The sequence below is a fragment of the Myotis lucifugus genome, unplaced genomic scaffold (genome assembly GCF_000147115.1).
Source record: "Myotis lucifugus unplaced genomic scaffold, Myoluc2.0 scaffold_150, whole genome shotgun sequence".
Classification (NCBI taxonomy): Eukaryota; Metazoa; Chordata; class Mammalia; order Chiroptera; family Vespertilionidae; genus Myotis; species Myotis lucifugus.
The window spans coordinates 2,325,452-2,336,696 of record NW_005871198.1 but is presented as its reverse complement, the minus strand read 5'-3'; positions in this window follow the sequence as shown (position 1 = coordinate 2,336,696).

Below are 11,245 nucleotides of genomic sequence, written 5' to 3'. Positions count from 1 at the left end.
CTAACACAAAACAAGGGAGTATCTTCTCCAAAGATAAAATTTTGACCCCAGAACTCAGAAACCTCAGCCCTGATTATGTCTGCCTATTTATTCCTACCAGGTGGCAACAGAAGGGGAAAGGGGAACCTCCACATCACTTTCACTCATGTGCTTCTCTTTGCCTCAGAGACTCAGCGTGCTTTGATTTGAGGCAATAAAAAGCAAAGACGAAAGCACTATAATTTTAAAATGAGCCAGGACAGTCACTTGACCTCAATAACCACATCCCAGGTGTGATCTGATCATAGCCCCACCTTGTGGATAGATCCAGCCTCTTAAGAGAAAAGTAGACCAAAAGGGTTAATGCTGTTGGCAAAATCAATTTAGGATTCTAGCCCGGTAGATAGATGCAACCGGGTAACAGGAAATTTGGAGGAAAAGCATATTTACATAAAGATGCAGTCATGAGTAGGACTTGTATCACTTAGGGTTCTTTAGGTGCAAGAAACAAAAGTCAACCCAGTCTAACAAGCACAGAGGAATATATTGGAGGATTGAAGAATCTGAGACAAAGTCAGTCTTGGAAAAGTATCCAAAGTATCTATGGGGAAAATGGAAACAAATGGATAGTCACAGCCAGATGGGATGGACCGGCTCCAACTGCTTTTTCCACCTTTCTCCGCATTCCACATGAGCTTCAAATTCCAAGGAGAGGGAAACATCTGATTGGGATAGCTCGGGTCACATGCCTATTCCTTGGCCGGGGGAAATGGAGACATCTTGATTGATAGTTGCATGGTTGTGAAGGAGTCGTTTTCCCCATATAAGTTCAGGGCTCCATTTCAAAAGGAAAGGAAATGGCTTTTTGGCAGGCATAAACAACAGATGTCCGCTGCACGACTGAATAGCCCAGGTTTTGGGAAATGTACCAGTGAAGAACAACATTGTGATTGCCAGTTGAACCTTGGTGCAAGACCATGATTTCTTTTTAATATGTAAGAGAAAGGATATCTCAAGATTTAACATTCTAGGAAGTGGTTGGTGCCACAGGAGGAAACGAGGTGGGCCTGTCTGGGAGAGGAAGGGTCTTCTGCAGTCTCTGGGGATGGAGGCATTATGCTGTCACCAAGACATTCTTCTGGAAGTGCGCCTGCCTGTGGTAGCTGTCGTGAATCTCTGTTTGCTCTGACGCCGCAACAGCAACAATAATGAAGAAAGATAAGCTATTTTCAGGAGCCTCCAGTATCCATGACAGTGGTGATGAAATCCTCCCTTGTCAAGAAAGATAGCTCCGAGTGAGTGGTGGCTAACAAGTGCATGGCAAACACGGAAGACAAAACACACAAAACCACCCTGCCCTCTTCAACCACAAAACAAAATTCCCAGTCGTTAGGACTGCAGGAGAGTTTTCTTTGCCTAAGATCAGGATGGGGTTTCCTCAATGGTGACCAATTGAGGGTCTGTGACCAGCAGAGTAACTCTCAAGGGAGTGAGCTGCCACAACATGGGATAGAAGCAAGATGAAGATGCTGGAATGAGAGAAACTGCTTAATCCAGAGCAAGCATATGTACCCTACACCTTTGGTGAAAATCCATGTAGCCATTATTGCATAATAAGGTAACATGAAAGAAGACAAAGAGGAAAACAGAAACACACACATATACAACATATAAATGTGAACATTTATGTGTTTGTGTACATATATAATAAACATGGTATATATTTTGCTTGAGAAAAATAGTCGCTACTAATACTTTCAACAGTTTTTCATTCCCCTTTTAATTTAAGGTATTTTTGTTGTACAGAAGCTTGCTATTTTTGTGGCATCAAACATTGTGCCTTTCCTCTGTGATTCCTTCCATTTCTTTTATGCTTAGAAAGTACTTCCCTGAAAATGACCAGTAGTATGGTGTCTCTAATTCACTTTAAAGGACTTTGGCATAGACAGTGTGCTATTATATATATATGCTATTTGGCTTAAGCAGTGCATGCTATGTGATCATTTGTCCTAATGAGGATTTCCCATCCAAAGGGCAGCAGTTAGCATCAATCAGAAAGGCCATACTCCAAGGACTAGGAGCGCATCAGCTAATTAATCTCTGATCACCACCAGGACTTTTGCTAATTAAAATATGAATAGTAGAAAGAGTCTTTGTTGGTGAGATGGGTTCTTATTGGTAAAATTAATGGCATTTGAGTTATGTGCATCAAATAAAAAAAATCAAAAACTTTATACCCTTTCTTGAACAATACATGAATTTTTAAAACATATTTTTATTGATTTCAGAGAGAAAGGGAGAGGGAGAGAGAAAAAAAATCAATGATGAGAGAGAATCATTGATTGGCTGCCTCATGCATGAGCCCACAACCTGGGCATGTGCCCTGACCGGGAATCTAACTGTGACCTCTTGGTTCATAAGTTGATGTTCAACCACTGAGCCACGCCAGCTGTGCAGTATATAAGAATTTAAGGAGCCTGTTATCTTGTTTGCTTAAGGATGGCACCAAGACTTGATCCCTAATGATGTATTTTTCCTACTTTGCAATGAAAACTTGATATATGGCTGCATGTGTATAAGAATTTGGTCTGACTATTGCTTTCTTTATAACCTGATGGAGAGGTTGTGAGAAGTAGTTAATATTCACCCACCTCTAGCTATTAGAAGCTATTATTGATTAATAAAAATAACCTAAGACGTGCTCAAGGTCAATTGCCTTAGGCCAATTCATAAGAACCAGTTAAGTATCCAACCATGTTCTCTTCTCATTTATTTCATGGCTTTATCTTTTCTATCTAACTCATGATCCATCTGGAGTTTTTAATCTCAAATGACTACAGGAGTGGAGCTGTTCACATAAATGCGTGAGGCAAGCTGGCACAAAGCAAGAGGTAGAAAGAACTGTGCCAAACTGCAGAGCACCAGGGGGCCACCACTCCTCTGCTCATGCCAAACACTGCCATCTGGGAACGTGGGTCCAGTGTTGCTCTATCTTCTGAGTTACTTTTTCCCTCACGCTTTTTTTTTTAACATTTATATTTTGATTAAAAAAATATTCTGATTTTTAAAATACCAGTATATATTTGTGGCCCAATTATGGTACAGGGTGGCCAGTTTGCAATCTTTGCTTTATAGTATAAGAAGCAGATGAAATATATTCTTTTCTCCAGGTAAGAATATATTTTCCCCAAAATTCTTTGTTGAAAATATAACCTTTCTTGCTAAGAGCGTATTCTTTCTTCATCAAACATTGTACTATTGTTTGCTAGCAGCTGTCTATTATATCCTGCATATTTGGGTACATTTAAGAATACCTTGTCCATCTCCAACAACATCCTTTCAGAATTTTATTTGACATTTGAATTTCAAATTAAGTTGTTAACTCAAATTTTTTAAAAATATTAAGCAAATAAATAATATTTTAAATAGTTAATAAAAATAATATTTAATTTTTGTACTTTATTTTGTATCTAAATATTTGACTTAAGTTTTTTCTAGTTCTGAGAATTTTAAAATTTATTCTTGTGGGGCTTCTAAATGTATAATTAAATAACTGGGCATCATTTTCTGGACTATGAAACATAATATATAACATGGAGAGTTTGTATTTATTGAAAGCTTAAAAGGGCTCCACAGTAAAACAATTGAGCCTTGGGACTATTTTTTTAAATCAATTCCATGATTACTGGAAATCCGTTTTGTGATTCTAGTCATTTTTATTTTTCTAAAAAGTTATTTTATTTAAGACTTTTATTGCTACCAACTATGTGATTATATAGTATGAGCATTAGGCAATAAAGACATACAAGGCCCCTCTTCTGAATCAACTTACATTCTCACGAGCAAAGACAAATAATAAACCAGGAAATAAAAATTTTAAATATCAAGAAAAGAAAAATGCTCTGGTGAAATTAAGAGTGTGATATGATAGGGCATAACAAAGCTGAGGGATGGTGGGGAATCACAGGTAGTCAGAAAAAAACCTCTTCCAGGAAATGACATTTAAGCTGAGAAAGAAGCACCAAAGATCCAGGGAAAGAGATTTGTCTTAGTCCATTTGGGCTGCTATAACAATATACCACAGACCGGGTAGCTTATAATCAACAGAGGTCTGTCCTCACGGTTCTGGAGGCCGGAAGCCAGTGGTCAAGGTGAGCATAGTTGGGAAAGACCCCTTTTCCAGGTGGCAGAATTTTCTGCTTTCATGTTCTAATCTCCCCCGCAAAGGCCCACCTACTAATACCATCACCTTTGGATTCAGGATTTCAGCATGAATTGGTGGTGTTGGGGAAAACAAACATTCAGAACATAGCAAGACTCCTTGTAGAAGGCACAGTGAGTCCAATGTGTAGGAAAAATTTCTTTGTGTACGAAGAAGATTGGTATGTTCCAAGTTACTCATGTGACTAGAATTTTCAAATTCATTAATAAAGCTTTTCCTAGTAATGTTAACTTCTTCCATATCTATGGCTGTTTTTCTTTCTCATTCTTAATAATGTTTATTTATATTTTACATCTCTTCATAATAAAATTTGCCCAAGATTTATCTGTTTTACTGTGCACTTATTTTTTAAATCAAGCAAAACTTTTGGCTCATCAATTCTACTTTGATTTTTCTATTTAGGATTTTATTCCTGTATTCTTGTGTCCTATTTTAAATTTTTTTAAAAATCTTTATTGTTGAAAGTATTACATAAGTCCTCTTTTTCCTCCATTCTTTATTTTTAGTAATAAAGTATAAGACTATGAAATGTTCTCTGATGTAAGTTTTACATTAAAAAAATCCTAATACATTGTATTCTTTTTTTAAGGTTGTCTCAAATTATAATATTGATTTTCTTGTTGGTACAGGATGTAGATCCTTTTGAACTTTAAAAGGTAGGCAATTTTTTCCCATTTAATACTTTGTTTTAATATCCATTTTAATTACATTGTTATAAAAAAAATAACCCAGGAACTCATGATTTGAGAAATTTATTGAAATATACTTTGTAGTCTAAGTACACAAGTTTCTTCTTTTTCCTCTTTGTCTGTTTGGCAATTATTACATGGGCACCTGAAAAAAAAGTATATTCTTCTCTTATAGATATAAAATTCATTGTATATCTATTAATTCAACCTTAAAATATCATGCAATTTCTTCTTGTCATTGCCTTTTTCATCTATGTACTTGAACAAAGGTTGAGAGGTGTATCAGTTGTGCAAAGCAGAGTGTGTGTGATTTTTTAAATATTTTGTCTTATATTTCTAACAGTTTAGTAGGACAAGTGTGAGTGCCAGAAATATGGAAGTTTGTAGCTAGAGTTTGGGGCTGTTGGGTGCTAGTATGTTTGTTGCCAGTAGGATCTGTATCATGTATCATGGTTTTTCTTGTTGCAAATACTACAGGAAAAGTTAACTCAAACTGACTTAAACAATAAGGGACTATATAAGCTCATAAAATTGAGAAATTCAGGGAAAAGGCAGTCATTGAGTGTGCTTCAGCAGACCTCTGCTGATCTCTCAGTCCCACTGTCCTCCATCAGTATTTTTCCACATGGTAACAATGTGGTGGAGGCAGCTCAATGTGTGACACTTCCACTTGATGTTATTCAAAGGACAAGAGGGACTGTATCCCACACTCTGCAGCAGTCTCAGGATGTCACATGATAGCAGTCTCTTAGGTCAAATGTCACCTTAGAGTCATTGTCCCGGAGTTGGTATGTGCTCATTGACTTAGCCAGGCAGCTGAAGCGAACAGGAGGCTTGCTTGCTCCAGTGATGGAGGAAGCCAAGGTTCCCCGCCTGCCACTGCCGGCCTCTGAGCTGCACTCTAAGAAATAATGTTGCAATTATAGAAGCTAAACAAACCCCAGAAACCTGCTTTCAGCCAGCGAGACCTCAGAGCTGGAGCTGCAACATTGTTTCAATTATAGAAGCCTAATAAACCCCAGATGCCTGCTTTCAGCAGCTGAGGCCTCAAGCTGGAGCCGGCCTCAGAGCTAAAGCCGGCTCTCAGCTCCAGTGACAGCCATAGAAGGTAAATAAATCCCAGAATTTAAAAAAAAAAAGAAAAAAAGGAGAGGTTGGGAGCTTCAGTCACCCGCCAGCCTGAAAATGGCCCTCAGCCACTCACCCAGACTGGCCAGGCACCCCAGTGGGGACCCCTACCCTGAAGGGGGTGTGACCAGCTGCAAACAGCCATCATCCCCTCACCCAGGCTGGCCAGGCACCCAAGCAGGACCCCCACCCTGATCCGGGACACCCTCCAGGGCAAACCAGCCTGCACCCACCCATGCCCCAGGCCTCTATCCTATATAGTAAAAGGGTAATATGCAAACTGACCCTAACAGCAGAATGACTGGGAATGACTGGTCACTATGACACACACTGACCACCAGGAGGCAGAAGCTCAATGCAGGAGCTGCCCTCTGGTGGTCAGGGCACTCTCACATGGGGAGCTCTGCTCAGCCACAAGCCAGGCTGATGGCTGCCAGTACAGCGGTGGTGGTGGGAGCCTCTCCTGCCTCCTCAGCAGCGCTAAGGATGTCCAACTGCAGTTTAGGCCTGCTCCCTGCTGGCAAATGGACATCCCCCGAGGGCTGCCGGGCTGCCAGAGGGATGTCTGATTGCCATCTTAGGCCCAATCCCCCGGGGAGCAGGCCTAAACCAGCAGGTGGTCATCCCCTGAGGGGTCCCAGACTGCGAGAGGGCACAGGCATGGCTGAGGGACTCCCCCGCCCCGAGTGCACAAATTTTTGTGCACCGAGCCTCTAGTCTATATTATAAAAGGCCAGTGGCCATAATGCCGTAATGCTGTAATGACCAAACGACTGGTCACCATGAAGTGCATGGAGCACCTCTCGGTCCCTCCCCCATGGCCCACAGGCTCCGATCGCAGCAAGGCTAGCAGCCCGCGGGCGGTGAAGCGGTGGGTGTGTTGGCGAGGCGAGGCCCGCCTGGGTGGTCAGGGCCGTGTGATTTTGCGCGCTGGGCAGCTAGTAAACAAATAAAAAGTGAGAGGGAGGAGGTGATTCTTTTTTTGTTCCTAGCTCTGGCAGTGACAGGGGTAGGTGACTGCTGGTGGCCATGAAGTCCTGGATTCCTGTGGCCTCTGTGAGCAAATGGTCTCCTGGCTTCCTCTTGTGGTAGTTCAAACAGAAGTGCTTCAGCTGCCTGTGAGTCGGCTTCTGGGAAACCCAGTAAACCCCTGGTTCCTCCAGCCTTAGGGCAGCTAGTGATTCTGCACTTACTGATATCAGGGTATCCTTATTGTCCCTTTTTGGGATCCTCCAGTGTATAATACTTTTGCAACCAAATCACTGCTTTACGTTCCCTTTGTTTGAAATACTTAAGGTGGTTTCTGTCTTCTAAACATGACACTGACTGATACACTGCTGTGAAAAATATTTCAAGTTTCTAGGTTATAATGGTATTAAACTGGGATAATTAATATGCACATAATTCCATAAATAAATATTTGCAAGTCCAAATACGTGTGATTATAAAACCACTTAACATTGATTTGCTAAATCCTAATCATTTTGAGGAAAATGTGGTATCGAAAACTTATTTGCTGCCTGTACGACTTTAAACTTTTTCCTTTATGTATAGGGTGCACTGTTTAAGTGTTATTTTTATTAAAGTAATAAAAATAACAAATAAATCATTGTTATAAAGTAGAGCATTTATTCTTATCTTTCAATATTATGCTCAATAAGAGCTCATATAATGAAACAAGCATGGACTTTGAAGATAATATAGTAGATACTATGATCAATATACGACATCTGAAAATCAGACATAAAACCAGGGTTAGGAAATGCATGCTTGACTCTACTGTAAAATTTGACTCAGTGACGGTATTGTGTTGGGCTATTTCCCCAGACATACTAGTACAATTCTCATAATTCAGCTGTAACTTCTGGGGCCACCGTAAGGAATACTGAGAGCTAGCCAAAGATCGAGCATTAATTATCACAATAGGTAAAGGAAAAAACACTAGGAAAATTGTCTACTATACTGTTATTTACAAAGGAATTCTACCAGAAAAGTATATATTATTTGATTACTGTAAGTGGAACAGTATCAAATGGTAGGATAGAGACCAAGCTATGTATCAGCTCTTAGAGCAGGATCTTCAACTGAAATGGAAAAGTTTGCTTTCCAAATCTCCCCTTGGCTTTATTTCCATTCATCTGCTAGCTATAATGATGGGTACATTCCTCAAGCTGGTTTGTTCTGTTTCCAGACATATGAGAAAGTTGTGTCCACAGTTATCAGATGATTGTTGGCATGTGGGAAGAAATCTAGCTTAGGGTTGGTACACAAGATAGCCTCAGACCAATGTTTTTAAACTTTTTGGTCTTGGGACTCCTTTAAACTCTTAAAAATTATAGAAGAGTCCAAAGAACTGTTGTTTATATGTGTTAATCTATCAATATTTACCAAATTAGAGACAAAAACAGAAAACTGTTTAAAATATTTATTCATTTAAAAATATGAAGCCCATTAAGTGTTAACATAAGTATTTTCTGAAAAATAACTATATTTTCCAAAACAAAGTTAACTTGGTGAGAAGGGTGGCATTATTTTGTGTTTTGTAAAACTCTTTAATGCCTGGCTTAAGTGATAGAGGCAAATTCTAATATCTGCATCTATATTCAATCTGTTGCTACATCATACATCACATAATAGTAGTCTCTGGAAAACTCGACTGTACACTAGAGAGAGACGGTGAGTGAGTGAGTGAGTGAGTGAGTGAGTGAGTGAGTGAACAAAGCAGCAAGAGTCGTGGTATTATTATTGAATAATTTTTTAAATGTTTTTTTATGAATTTCAGAGAAAAGGAGAGGGAGAGAGAGACAGAAACATCAATGATGAGAGAGAATCATTGATCTGTTGCCTCCTGCAGGCTCCACACCAGGGATCAAGCCTGCAACCTGCCCTGACCAGGAATCGAACCATGACCTCCTGGTTCATAGGTCGATGTTCAACCACTGAGCCACGTGGGCCAGGCTTGAAATAATTCTTACCTCTGAGTCCCTCTGACAGGATCTCAAGAACCCCAGGGAACAGCAGAAAGCAATTTGAAAACCTCTGCCCTAGACTAGTTACACCAGTGGTTTTCAATACAGTTTCCACTATAGAACATATAGTTTTCTCATGTGTGTTTTCATAGATTGTCTTTAGATATTAGGGAAACAAAAAGAATATTTTTATCATTACGTTACCTGAGGTCCGGGCTGCCTGTCACTACTTGAACCAATTAAGCAGAGACAGGGTTGAATCATATATGAGTGTTTATTCCAATACTGCCGGCATATGGGAGAGCAGCAGGTCACCCACAAAAATCTGCTCTGCCCCTCCCCATAAGCCAGCCACTTATATTGGGTAGAAGGACAAAGATTACGTGGGAAGGTAGGAATTACCGGCATGGGAAAGTAGGCATGGTGTCATCATTACAGGTCACAAGTAATGGGCTGGGGAGTGGAGAGCATAGAGTGCGGATGCCTCCGGGCATCCCTGGGACCAGATTACAGGCACGAGGGCTGGGGGTTGTAAAGAGCAGGTGCCTCCAGGACTAGATTGTTTCTGCCACGAGGCTGTAAATCGTTCCATGCTGATAGGCAGTTCTCGGAAAAGGAGGATGGACTGCATTCCTATGTTAGCTCCCAAGTCCCAGGGCGGACAACTCCCAGCCAGGTTAGAATGTGCTTTCTCTAATCAGAACAGGGCCATCATGGTTAACAGAGCACGATTAATATTTCTTATAATTGTAGTTGGCCCCCAAAATTCTATTTCTGCCCCTAACAATTAAGCAAAATAAATAACAACAAACATTTTGGGGTGTTGAGAGGTATTAAGAGGTATACAGGGCGCCTGGAGGAGATGTGTGGTATTCAGGACAGCATTTTATATGCTTGTGGGAAACAGACATTGGTTTAGGAATAATGAGCAATTCCTAGCAGTTTGTTGCAACTCCTTTATCTTTGATTCAGTGAAGCAAAATAAAATGTCAGTGACAGTGACATTATTACAGAGGTACCTTAAATCTGTTAGGATTGACTCATTTCTTTAAGTGAATCATTTGGAAGTTTGGGCATTTTAACAATTGTTGGAAATTAATTTCTTTTAAAAACTTCTGACAATGTTGAGAGTGCCATCCTGTAATGTTCACAGATAGAAACTCATCACTATCTCTCAGAGAAAAAGTAAAGCAAGGGAATAAGAAATATCGGTGATGGGAAATATGATTTAAAATAGGGTGGCAAGCAGAAGACTGACTGAAAAAAAAAAATGGCAGTTGAGCACAGAAGGAGGGAGGAAGCCATTCTGGGAAAGAGGGTTCTAAGCAAAGAGAAAAGCAACACTAGAGACTGTGGGTGAGAGCTTGTGTAGCGCCTTCTTGGAACACGAAGCTGAGAGTGCAGTTTGCGGGGTCAGAGAGGTAAGGAGGGGAGTCTTAGAGTCATCTGGGGCTTTGGCTTTTCCTTTGTTTTGGGAAACCATGGGAGAAATTGAACAGAGGGGTGGTATGATCTGACTTCCTTTTTAAGAAGTTAACTTTGCTCTCTGTGTTGGGAATAGACTCAAAGAAAAGCAAGGACAGAAGCAAGAAAATCTGTCCCTGGGCTAAGGCAATAATCCAAAAGAGATGCTGTAGGTTGTAGCCGGGGTGGTAAGCAGTTAGATTCTGGGCATGTTTTGATTATTGGAAAAAATGGATATGGGACATAAAAGAGAGGAAGTAAAGATGGGTTAGGACAAGGAAAGATGGAGCTAATTCATTGAAATGACTAAGATTATGGGTGTGGCTGAGAGAGGATTAGAAACCTGGATGGTGCTTTATTGGGATTCCTGTTGATTAATTAATTCCTTTCCTTGCAGGTGTATAGACAGAGAAATAGACAGGATATAAGTTATAATACAGGAATGGGCAAAAGTAGGTTTACAATTATGTATATATGAAATATGTTTGTTCTAGGGTTGTTTTTTATATAATTACTAGAGGCCCGGTGCACAAAAATTTGTGCACTCGGGGGGCGGGGGGAGGGGGGTCCCCCAGCCTGGCCTGTGCCCTCTCACAGTCTGGGATTCCTCAGGAGATAACAACCTGCTGGCTTAGGCCTGCTCCCGGGTGGCAGAGGCCCAATCCCTAGGTGCAGCCCCTGGTCAGACTCAGAGCAGGGCCGATTGGGGACTTGGGGCCCCGCCCCGTCATGCACAGAGCAGGGCGGTTTGGGAGGTTGCGATGCCACCCTCAGTCACGCTCAGGGTAGGGCCG